The sequence below is a fragment of the Diabrotica virgifera genome, chromosome 4 (genome assembly GCF_917563875.1).
Source record: "Diabrotica virgifera virgifera chromosome 4, PGI_DIABVI_V3a".
In the NCBI taxonomy this organism is placed as follows: Eukaryota; Metazoa; Arthropoda; class Insecta; order Coleoptera; family Chrysomelidae; genus Diabrotica; species Diabrotica virgifera.
Window position 1 is genome coordinate 218,515,827 of NC_065446.1, and position 13,424 is coordinate 218,529,250.

General features: G+C 31.7%; 1 protein-coding gene across 6 annotated transcripts in view; it reads right to left on the bottom strand.

Moving 5' to 3' along the window:
- The window catches only part of LOC114326792 (protein phosphatase 1 regulatory subunit 3B), a 355,647-nt gene that overhangs the window by 65,786 nt on the left and 276,437 nt on the right, over positions 1-13,424 (bottom strand). The window lies entirely within an intron of this gene.

The following is a 13,424-nucleotide window of genomic DNA, read 5'->3' on the forward strand; positions in this document are numbered from 1 at the left end:
CATGATGCGATTGAAAGAAGGCTGATTGTATTCAGATCGTAAGGAGATCATGCCAAATACGACATGGGGTAATAAAAATACCAGACATAACAGAAGAGGTAGTAAATAATTACTTTTTTTTATTTTCACGGGGGTTGTTCACCTCAACAACCTATATACAAAGTTTACAAATAAAATATACCTATGTATATTTATATTTTTATCTAGATTACTTAATCTGACGTCGTTGTCCGTCTTTTTTACTGTGACATTTTTTTTGTTGATCCATTAGGAAGGCTTTGGCAGCTGTACAAGGTTTTATACAGAGCCCTGCGATACATCTTTTCAATATGATGCAAGTCTTTGAAATGCCGCCCCTTAACCCTTAAACGCCCAACCTTTTTTAGGTTCCATATACGCCCAAGGGTGGGTAAAAAGTGTCCACCTCCAAAATAACTAATATATTTATTGAGAGTTTTTGGAAATGGATTAAACTTAAGAATCTTATGCTCAATAAACACAACATCTTCTAAAATATTAATATAAACAATTTAGAAACCTTACAACAAAATTACAATGTACATCAAAATTAACATACCAGTAAAAGCCAGTAATTCAGATTTGTCGATTTTCTCCACATTCTTCCTTTCAGCCTCCTCATTGGCGGATAGTTATGTCGATTATGTAATTATACGTCGATAATTATATGGATTATGTTCCTACCAACGAGAAATTATATAGAAACCTTTAGTAAGAAGTTTTACCAAGGGTGTACTTTTTATGCCCACCCATATTTAACTCAAGAGAATATTTCTATTTTCAAAAATATCGGTAGAACCACTTTAACATTCGATAAAAGGCTGTCTTTTTAACAATAAATAATTTTTGGAAAATTTTTAAACACATAATAAATATGTTACAACGGCATACGCATTAGGTGGACATTTTTTACCCACCCTTGGGCGTTTAAGGGTTAAGTATGATTAGTGTGACCAACTAGCCCGAAAAATCCGGGACATGACCCGAATTACGAAGTCGTGTCCCGTCGTCCCGGACAAGGCTTCCGGGCCATCCGAATTTTCAACGTTTTGGTAAAATTATATTTTGAAATTTTGAATACGTTATTTTTCTAAGAATTCACATCAAATTGAATTGGTGTGACGAAAAAGGTCGACAATTTATAGAGTAATATTCTAATACCACATTCAAAATGCATACATTTTATATGATGATATTATTCATCGCAAGACAAAAATATGATTTTAAGAAACAAGCTACAATAGGAAGAAATGATCAACATAAAAATGTTCTAAAGCGGTTTTTTTGGCATGTTTAACAATTATATTTTTGATTTGATTAAGCCACCATTGGTTGTAATAATAATTATATTTTTATATTAACCTAAGATTATATTTACATGGAGTTGATTTTCAAATTTTTTCTTTTTTGAGAACAATTTCCAGATTGGTCAACAATTTCCAAGTCAAAACGTCAAGTCGTCATGTCAAAAACTAACAAAAATGTAATTATCATTACAACCAGTTGTGGGTGAATCTCATCAAAAATATCATTATCAACATAAAAATGTTAAATAATAAATAAAATGATGATATATTAAAGTTCTATAATATTAAAAAAATGGCCCGATTTTCATTGAAAAGTCCTGGATTTCAGGTGTTTTTTCAGCGTTGTCCCGAATTCGACTGAATTGGAGTTGGTCACAGTAAGTATGATTGAAACTTAACTTTTATTTTTATTAAATGAACGTACACAAAATGAAGGACAGCTTATATTTTAAAGACAAAACCTACTTTAAATTAAATGAAATATGTATTAACATTAAATAACATTTACAAAAATTACAATTTTGCCCTTGTTTACTGACTTTAATTTTGGCAAACTCGTCAATCACATTGGTTAAAGTAGCAGCTAGTGAGGACTCGATTGAAATGAGTGCTATATTTTTTAGTTTTATTTGTCTTATGGACTTTAGAAAATACTTTTTAATAATTTTTAATTTTGAAAAACTTCTTTACCCACTAGCTACCGAGACAGGGAGTATTAATAAAATTCTTAGTGGTACAACTATATTTGGGTATAAGGAAATTAGGTTATTTTGGCCCAAACAGTTCAAAATCTCCAAACCTTAAAAAAAGTTTTCATGGAGTACGGAATCATTAGAGATATATCACTCAATTTTTCTAGAATATCATTTGACTCTATATATGATTCTTATTATTTTTCTATTGAAAGTATCGAATGAAGATTCATACAATATTTTTCTAGTGTTTTATCCTCTATTTTCCTCCATTAAAAATATCATATAAAAATTTAAAAATTTTATTATGAGTTTCTAGAAGCTAAAATCGGCCATTCAAAAAATTAATGGCAATGTCTAAAATATAGATGAAAAATTATTTATTTTAAATTTATCTTCCTCCGCTAAGAACTCATCCACAGATTTTTCATTTGGAAATTCGGAACTTATTTCAAGATTTTCTGCAATTACATTAACAATAATTTTCATTTGGTCTTAGCCAGATTGTCTCTAACTTTTCATTTTTTCTAGAGTTTCTGACAACATTTTTACACAATCTGACAAATTTATAGTTACATGTTACAACATCTTCGAGACTGAATTTATATGAAATAGCCAAATGCCACAGAACAATACCACATATAAATTTATTATTTTTTAATAAGTAGTTTTTGCTAATCCTCGTGCTTTGACTTTAGTTTCTGGATCTTTGTTGATATCTTCTATTGTTTCGAATAAGGCATCATATATTTTACAAAATTTAAATCTTAAAGATTTCAGTGCATCTATTCGACTTGACCATCTAGTAACACTCAACGGTTTTAGAGGAGTGGTATGCGCAGGGCACCTAAAGCGCCTCGGATATTTTTCAAGTAGGTATTCTATTTTGCACACCCTTTCTCATTCCTTTCATATCGGTCCCGTTATCATAGCCTTGAAGCCTTGTCCTCTAAGCCATTCTAATTCAAGACCTAACTTTTCCAAATTTGTCAATATAAGTTCCGTTGACGTTGAACCTTCACTGGTTGAACATTAGCTTAAAAAAAACCAATAAAAAAATCCTTCGATATTATTATAGGTATTTGTTCTGACAAAAATTAAAAGCGACAACTCTTATCGTCAATGCGAGCTGTTCAATATGACTTACGTCTGCGATACAATCGGCGATTATCGAAAAATATTTGGCGATTTTTGTTATTTCGACAATTTTGTTTAAGATATTACCCATTAAACTTATCAATTCATCTTGCCTACTGTTACTTAAATAAGTCACAAACCATGTATCAGACTCTCTTTGAAGTATCCTGATATTTTCTTCCATTACTGGATCAAACTCCGAGAGCAATCATACTAACTTAAAAAAGTTTCCATTATTATGTAGAAACAAATGATCAGTTGTTCCACGAAAAGCTAAACATTGTGAGGCCAAAAGTCTAATTCTTTTCAAAACTTCTCTCCAATAATCTTGCATTATCTATTATTATATTAGATTTTACTGATTATGCCGCCCCCTTGTGATGCCGCCTGATGCGGCTGCCTCACCGCATCATAGCACGGCACGGCCCTGGTTTTATAGAAGTCTACCACTTCGTCCTTCTCTTCCTTTTTGTAGGTATCTTTAGTTTTGATAATTTTCTGAAAGAGTACTTACTGGTCTTAAACACTTTTGGTCTTAAACAAGAAACCTCTGTTGTTTTCTGAGACTTGTTCCATTAAGTTCTCGTTCCATTTTTTGATGTCACATTTTAGTTATTTTCTAACTGCTTTAATCATCGGTTTGCGATTATTTATCGTAATTTAACTTAATGATATTGTTTACTTAAAGTGATAAGGACTACATAAGTGATATGGACTAAAGGATTCTACATGAGTTTCTTTTGCATGCCTGTTATTGTCTACACTCTACACGACAGTAGCGGGCATTGCATACTAATCCGAACATCGGAAAGTTGTAGTAGTCCAGGGTAATAAGCTGGAAATAGACCATGTTCGGGACACTCATAGATCCAGGTAGCTGACTACTTTTTTAGTTATTGTAGACCTATAGGAAGAAAACCTACCTGTTTCCTGCCTAGAGTTCGCGTCCGTTTTTGAAGTATTATATAATAACAATTTAGTGCAAAAATCGTGATTTTTTCGATTTTTGCACCCCATTCAAAAGATAAACAGTTGACATAAAACTACAAAATTTAATTTTTTAGAACATTGAAAACCCTTCAAAATGCCGATTTTTGAAAGTTAAAAAGTCAATTTGTTGGTACGCAAACTGCAAAATAAGTGAAAATCATTATTTGTTAATAAATTTTACTAAAACTACTTTAGAACTTTAGTGTTTCACCCAAAGTTGGTTATTTCGGGTATTAACAAACTCTCAAAATTTGAGACCGATCCATTAATTAGTTTAAAACTTATTCTATTTGTTTATCCCAGAGACCTTTATTTTGCAATAACATAAGACAGAAAATAATGAAGATAAGGCAATTCTGCGTATGTCAAATAAAAGTAGAAAAGTGATACTATCAAAATGTACTAAAAAAAGATAAAGAATTATCTAATATAGTCAAAAACACTAATGCCAAATTTTTAAAATTTTGTAGTTTATAAACATTTAGAACAACTTCAAAAATATTGTCCGTAGAAAAAATCATTTTACATATTCGAAAAGTTGGTATTCTACACGAATTTTTAAACATGTTGTTCAGTTGGTGACTAGTGTTAGTAAGTGAAGGGGGAGCTGGGAGCCGACAAATGCACGAGTTCAAAAACTATAAAAGGCAACTTAAAACTACTATCATTTTCTATATCTCGGGATCTACTGAATATATTTTGATCTTTCTTTTTTTAATTTGTTTGTAATTTTTCTGTACAATACAAATATGTAATTTGTCTATTTGCAATTTGACATGTATTAATTATTAAACCATCTAATTTGCTTAAACAATTTAAAAAAAAAATAATTTTTTCCCAAAATCCATGTTTTTAATCAGACTATCATTATTAATCATAGAAAAAGTTAAGGTATACTTAAATAAATAAATTTTCTTCAATAAAAATAATTTATTTATTAAAGTGAACTTTAACTTTTTGTATGATCATTAATGATACAATGATTAAAAAAATAGATTTTTGTAAAAAAATTTTTTCCAAGAATTGTTTAAACAAATTAGACTGATTATTACTCAATAAATTTAAAAACAAATTGCATATTTGTAATGTACGTAGAAATTACATACGAATTAAAAAAAGATAGATGAAAATCCATTGAGTTGATCCGGAGATACAGAAAATTGTATTAGTTTGAAATTGCTTTTTTGGCGTTTTAACTCGGTGGATTCGTAGTTTCCCCCTAGTAACGGTTTGAAGTACAATTTTGAAAAATCGTAGAGGGTGCTGTGAAGATATAATGTTTATGCAAATTTTTTAACAAAAAATACAAATCCCATTATTTAAAATGGCATCAATGAAATTCCTTAATTGTTATAAACAAATTAGCTATGAATTAAAAAAAAAAACAAATGGCTAACTTTGTCCCTAATGAACCCAGGATAAATTTTTTATTTGAAAATTCGTGTTAAAATACCAGCTTTCCGAATATATAAAAAGATTGTTCCTACGGACAATATTTGTCAAGTTATTCTAAATGTTTATAAACTACAAAATTTCAAAAATTTGGCTTTATGATTTTTGATTAGATTAATTAATTATTTTTTATCTTTTTTAACAGATTTTGATACTATCAGTTTTCTACTTTCGTTTGGCATCCTCAGAATTTGCCCAGTTCATTATTTTTTGTCTTATGTTATTGTAAAATAAATGTCTCTGGGATAAACAAATAGAATAACTTTTAAACTAATTAATGGATCGGTCTCAAATTTTGAGGGTTTGTTAGGCACCAAAATAACCAACTTTTGGTGAAACCCTAGAATTCTAAGTTAAATTTAGTAAAAGTTATTAACAAATATCAATTTTTATTTATTTTGCAATTTGTGAAGCAACAAATTAATTTCTTAACTTTCAAAAATTGACATTTTGAAGGTTTCTCAATGTTCTAAAAAATTAAATGTTGTATTTTTATGTCAATTGTTTAGCTTTTGAATAGGGTGCAAAAAATCGAAAAAATCGGGATTTTTTCACTAAATTGTTTAATAATTAAAAAACGGACGCGAACTGTAGGCAGGAAATAGGTAGGTTTTCTTCCTATAGGTCTACAATAACTAAAAAAGTAGTCAGCTACCTGGATCTTTGAGTGTCCTGCGAAAATCCTTATTACCCTGAACTATAGTAGTATGTAGTTCTAGTTTTCTATTTTGGTTTGAACACGCGTCTATGAGTATTAATTCAGTATTATTTAAGCCGGTGTCACGTTGACTTAGCATGATGCGATTGAAACATGGCTGATCGTTTTCAGATTGTAAGAAGATCGTGCCAAATACGACACAGGGTAATAAAAATACCAGACATAACAGAAGAGGTAGTAAATAATTACTTTCTTTATTTTGACGAGGGTTGTTTACCTCAACAACCTATATACAAAGTTTAAAAATAAAGTATATTTATATTTTTATCTATACCAAATCCACGAGGAAAATAAACTTCCTGTAGCTGGCTGTATACCATAAATCACAAAAATACCAAGTTTCTTGTAAAAGGTATATATTAAAATACCCTAAATAAGGGCCACAATACAAAACGTTTTCGTATTAAGGAATCCATCATCAGTGTTTAAAAGCCAAAATTTGCATGCCTGAGCCACCAAAATGTATAGGGTAAAAACCCTTTAAATGTAAATAATAAAGTTATTTTACATATTTATATAAAATTCATCGGATGTTATAGATAAACCTGGATGTTACCCAGGGCAACACAGGACTCTCCCCACGTGGTTGGAACTTTTTTTGGAGAAAACCTCACATATTGGATTTCAATGGCCAACTCATTGGATTTCAATGGATTTCAGTTGGCCATTGAAATCCAATATGTGAGGTTTTCTCCAAAAAAAGTTCCAACCACGTGGGGAGAGTCCTGTGTTGCCCTGGGTAACATCCAGGTTTATCTATAACATCCGATGAATTTTATATAAATATGTAAAATAACTTTATTATTTACATTTAAAGGGTTTTTACCCTATACATTTTGGTGGCTCAGGCATGCAAATTTTGGCTTTTATACACTGATGATGGATTCCTTAATCCGAAAACGTTTTGTATTGTGACCCTTATTTAGGGTAATTTAATATATACCTTTTACAAGAAACTTGGTATTTTTTTTATCTATACCGTTTTTTTACTGTTATATATTTTAATAATAATATTTTAATAATAATATATATAATTTATATTATTATCCCGTCTACTGATTCTGACATCGTTTTTTACAGTTACATCTTTCCACCTTCTTCCACTTCTTTTCTGTGCTATTGATTTCCAAATAGTCTAAATTAGGAAATTATGTATTGTTATGCTCTACCTTTTCTATTTATTTAGATTAATTAGCAAAATCTTAATTTGATTGATTATCCAATTATTTTATTTATTGCCTATGTAAAGACATAACTAAATTCCAATTAAATTTTCCAATCAATTTTATTATCAGGGCTAATTTTATATTTGATACACCTGTAATCTGTGGCTTCTAGTATTTCTAGTTGCTTACTTCTTCCAGGGTAGAAAGAGGGAAATTGACAACACTCAAATTCATATAAATGTAATCTATTGTTTTTATCAAATGCCGTGTACATATGATTCAAAAACAAAAATATTAAAATTTAACTTTGTTGCAACAATCTCAAACTTAATAAATTAAAACTCTAACTCTGATATCACCTGGTTTTGACAAAATTATTTATTTAATTAATTTCTTATTTACTCATACTAAATTGAATTAATTTTACTTTTCTTCTTTTGAATCGATTTCTCAAATTTGAAATGAATAACTGCGTTACAAAAAATTGTTCAATAAACAATCAAACAAATATGGTCTTGATATAAATAACTTTTCTCCATTCAGACAAATGATTTGACTAACCTTTTATTCTTCACTCCCTCGTTTTCTGGATTGCGCTGTCCTTGATTCTCTCAACACGTACTCTCTGGTTGTTGCGAAAAAAATCCCCCTCGTCAAAACTGCTTCCAAGAAAAGCACACAGGACTTGCTCGAATATCTTGTGCACAAACGGATAATAATCAGCTACTCGTTCTAGACAAAACAAAGGAATCTCCCTCGGACCAGGAAAATTAACTCTTCAACCGGTCGACGATTTGGTTTCAACTTGACTCTGCTCACAAAGGCTGATCACACCAACTCTACACTGACTCTACACTTTTGAAAAACTCGGCTGCCTTCTCTCGATGTTCATTACACACTGACTTTATTTTTCTCTCAAATCCATACTCTCACATCCATTATCCCTTCTCCCGATATTTTTCGTCCACTAAACAACAACCTCTCTCAAATCATTTATTTCTTAAGAAACCCAATATTCTTCCACATAACTTTTTCCAATTTGTCAAATTTCAAGGAAAATCATAATTAGTTATTTTGTACTCTCTACTTTTACAACTAAAAATAATACAGTTTGATGATATAACACATTAAAATACCTTCCCGGAAGGATCTGAAAAACGTTATTGTCCCGTCAACGCTCTCTCCACTTTCTAATCACCGAAATGTTTTGTTAATGTCCCGTCCATTTCGTCGAATAATTATCACTAATCGTTTTAATTTTTTCGAAACACTTGTTTACTAGTAAAATTAAATTCTAAACAAAAATTGGCCATATACAGGGTGATGAAAAACTATCATTTCATGGTCGTTGATATAAATTTAATTTTTTTGAATTTCCTTAAAAAAACAATTCCACAACAGTATATACCATTTTAAGTAAAATATTGTATAAGTGCCTTGCTAAAGGAGAGTTTCTTCCTCTTCTTAGCCTTCTTTAGCCCATTTTTGGACATAGGCCTCTCCTATCTCCTTCCATTCTCTATCCTAGAGCAACATACTTGCAATTTGTTCCGGCTATTTTTTAATGACATCTGCTCATCTCATATGTGATCTTACTCTTGATCATCTACCTTTGTAAGGTCTCCAATGTTGTATAAAGAAAGCTATCCAAAGCTGTGAAGCTTTCTGCTGCGGCTAGTTTATTCATATTTGCCTCGGTTAGAGTCTAGGTTTGACATCCATATGTCATGATACCAAGGATGCACTGGTTGAACACTTTGCTCCTCCATGCATTGAGGTATTTTGCGATTCTTAAGTATCCAACTGAGTTTTCCAAAATGCCAGTGGCGGCTCGTGATTTTTTCAATACGGGAGGCTATACCTAACTCGTAAAATATATAGACAAATTTGCACTAGCAAAAAAAAATGCGCCAAAAAATGTAATGTAAGGCCCCATTTTTTGACCATTTTTTATTTATATTTCATAAACATATCATCATAATTCATAATTTCATAATATCATTTTAAAAATAATTAGTCTAATTGTAAAAGTTTAATACCAAAGTTTGTGTCGTTTATTTGTTAACAATTCCATCTTTGTAAGTAAATATGCATATCAAAATAAATACAGATTTGAAGTTTTGCAGTCCATACATGTTGAAAGTTCGCATTCTTTAAGATACTCAACTGAATTTTTTTAATTCTAAACGCGGCCTACTGCGAATCCAAAAACATGATAAATTACCGATATTTTGCTTTGCGTTACAAATATCGGAAAAAGTTATTTGAACAAGTTGTTCCAAATATTATTCTAACCCCAAATACCAAATTTCATAACAAAATTCGCACTTTTAGTTTTTTCATTATTTTTAGTCGGGACCCTAAAATTCGTTGTCCCGAGATGAACGCAACGGCAACGGAGCCGAGAAGCTAGTTAGCCTCCGTTGGTAAATCTCCGGGCAGCGTGTGATGGCACCGTAGATGCCACTGTTAAGAGACCGGGTCTCCTTAAACGTCTGCTGCGCTGCGCGGAGCATTAGCAACAGAGGCTGGCCGGCTTCTCGGCTCCGTTCATGCATCTCGGGATAACCCAGGGTCCTGCCTACAATAATAATAAAAAAACTGAGACGCAATCATGCGTTCTAATGCTAATGCTCCGTGCGTATGGATATTTAGTGATAATATGGAATTTACACGTTGTATAATAGTGAGAGTGCTTGTTGCTTTTCGCGATTCAAGATAAACAAAACAGTGTAGCATGTGTAAAAAATGTATGGGGAGGCTAAGCCTCCCTTGCCTGCTCTGACGAGCCGCCACTGCCAAATCATGTCCATGCCAGTCTTGCTCTCCTAGTGATTTTCGCACTTTGGTTCTCTTTGTCAAGATTTAAAATTTGATATTCTTGGATTTGTTAGATCTCATTGTTATTTATAGTTACACGTCTGGGCTCGTCTGTGTTTGTTATTTTTTGTTTGTTTTGTCATATCCATTTTTAGGCCAACGTATTGGGAGCTGTATTTGGGTCCTCCACCATAGTTTACAATTCTTGTAATTTTCTCGCTATTTATTAACACATTGGCTGCCACAAGGATCACCGGCGATCCTAACTAACAGATTACAATTGTGCCATTAGGATCACCGGTGTTACTTTTGCGTATTTAACTTTCAGAATTATTATAACGGTCGGCACTGTGAGGACGCTCAATTAGTTTTACTGTGTTACACTAGGAACCCATAGCTATAGTATTTTTACTACAAAAACGTTATTACGTAGGTCAAAATTTTTGACGTAAGAGAACTGTCAAAACATTAGAATGTGCCTTTTCATTATTGCCATGTTTATTATAAGCATGGCAATAATGAAAAGTCACATTCTAATGTTTTAACAGTTCTCTTACGTCAAAAATTTTGACCTACGTAATAACGTTTTTGTAGTAAAAATACTATACCTTATGTTATTTTGTTAGGCGCGATAATGTCGTAAATAGCTTGTAACGACAGTTGATAATAAGGCGTTGTAGAAACGATTAGTGGCATTCATTATCAAGTTTTTCTACGGAATTAGCAGTTTTTTTGGTGAATTTGAAATTATATGAAGAAAGTATATGTAGTTTATTCGTTTTAAAATCTTGTTGCTTGAATATTTGTAAGGATAAACAAAATATTACAGTATTTATTTTACATAACCTCAAATGTTTTTGCTTACATTTAATTAATGAAAAATGGTGATAGTAAAGTTACTTTTTTTAATTGGAATTTGTCTTTCAGATCATGGATAATTTACCAAGTACAAGTAAAATGCAGTGTCTGGAAAATAAAAATAAAAAGTTGACAGAGGCGGAGTTACTCAAATTGTTAGAGGAGGATTCTGATGAATGTGTGTTATCCGGTTCAGAGTACAACCCGAGTGACGAAGAAGAATCTGATATAGAAGATGAATCTAACAGTGATTCAAGCTTATTAGATGAAAATGCACGACAATCGGTAAAATCTAACGACCAGCAAAATAATGACGATGAATGGTACGAAGTTGACTGTACTCATTTACGTCTCGATATACGGTTTCCTGGTAATGAATCATATGTCTATGATGATAGGTATCCTCAAAATAGAACCGAACTAACTCCTTTTCATGTATACAGGAAACTGATCGATGATGAAATTTTACAACTTATTGTAGAGGAGACTAACAAAAATGCTGCGCAAGTAAAAAATGCACAACGTTATAGCAGATCATCCAGAATTCATGCATGGAAACCTACCAATAAAGAAGAAATTTCAAAATTTTTGGGTTGTGTTATGTATATGGGAGTTGTCAAGCTTCCCAAAATTGCTGATTATTGGAGTAAGTCACCATTGTATAATTTTACTTTTATTTCTTCTGTAATGACTAGAAACAGATTTCAGCTTCTTTTGAGATTCTTGCATTTTGCTGATAACACGGCTGCTTTACCAAACGATCGTTGCCATAAAATTAGAAAATTATTTGAAATGACACAATTACGTTTTGCCCAACAATGTAATCCTGGCTCAATACTAGTTGTTGATGAAAGTATGATTCCCTTTCGAGGAAGACTACTTTTCAAACAATATATACCTTCAAAGCGTCACCGCTATGGCTTGAAACTGTTTAAATTATGTAATCCTGCAGGTTATACTCTAAAAATGATTATGTATACCGGAAAAATGGCTAATAAAGGGCAGGATTTATCGGGAAAAATTGTACTAGATTTAGCAAACGACTATCTACAAAAAGGAAGAGTTTTAATAACAGATAATTACTATACGTCTGTGCCTTTAGTAAAACAATTATTAGATGCTAATAGTCACTTATTAGGGACACTACGTAAAAATAGAAAATATATTCCAGAAGATATACTTTCCGCAAAATTAAAAAAAGGAGAGATAATTGGAAAAGAACATCGTGATGGCATTGTAATAGGCAAATGGCACGATAAACGTGATGTCCTCTTCTTGACGACCAGACATGGAATCGACATGAAAGAGACAGGTAAACATAAGAAAGATGGTGTAGCTATAATTAAACCTGAAGCAATTATAGACTACAACAAAGGAAAAGATGGTGTTGATGTCTCAGATCAACTCGCAAGCTATTTCTCACCTCTGAGAAAAAGTGTTCGCTGGTACCATAAAGCTGCAATTGAAGTTTTATTGAATACGGCTGTCATCAATAGTTTGATAATATATAATTCCTTCAACACACCAAAACAACAAGTTATCTCATTTCGGGAAATGCTAATCCTAAGTTTAGTCAATTACAGTCCGATGCCTGAGCCTATTACTACTGTAAAGCATATGCTTGTTACAGTTGACGCCAAAACTACAAACAATAGGAAGAAGAGAAAACGTTGTAACCAATGTTACACTGAAACAGTTGCAACAAAAGGCAGCAAAGAAGCTCAAAAGAAACCCAAACTTGTTTCTACATTTTGTAATGTTTGTGAAAAATTTTACTGTGTGACATGTTTCACTAAAAAGCATTAAGTTGTTCACGATCACCGGTGATACTAGTGGCACATACGTGTGTAATATGTTAGTGCAGTGCCATTAGGATCACCCGTGATCTTGCTATTTTTTCAAAAAAATTTGTAAGAATGTAAACTTACATTGTATTATTAACCATTTATATGAATAAATATTGTTTTGTAAGCATTTTTCACTTTGGCACCTGGTGAACGTACCTAACACTCTTATGGTGGCAGCCAATGTGTTAAATGTGTCTAATACAGTGTTAAAATACTCGGTCAAAGAGTTATTAATCTGACATAAATATTATTTTCATAGCTTCTAATTGACTTGGTTCTACTTGTACGATTTTAAATTCTTCACAATCTTCAGTGTGTGTTAACTAAACAGGTTCACTGGCTTCCTGTTATTAGCTCCCCATTATTGATTTCTTAATAGTTTACATTTTTTATGTAAAACTGCTTTAGTTAGGCTGGAT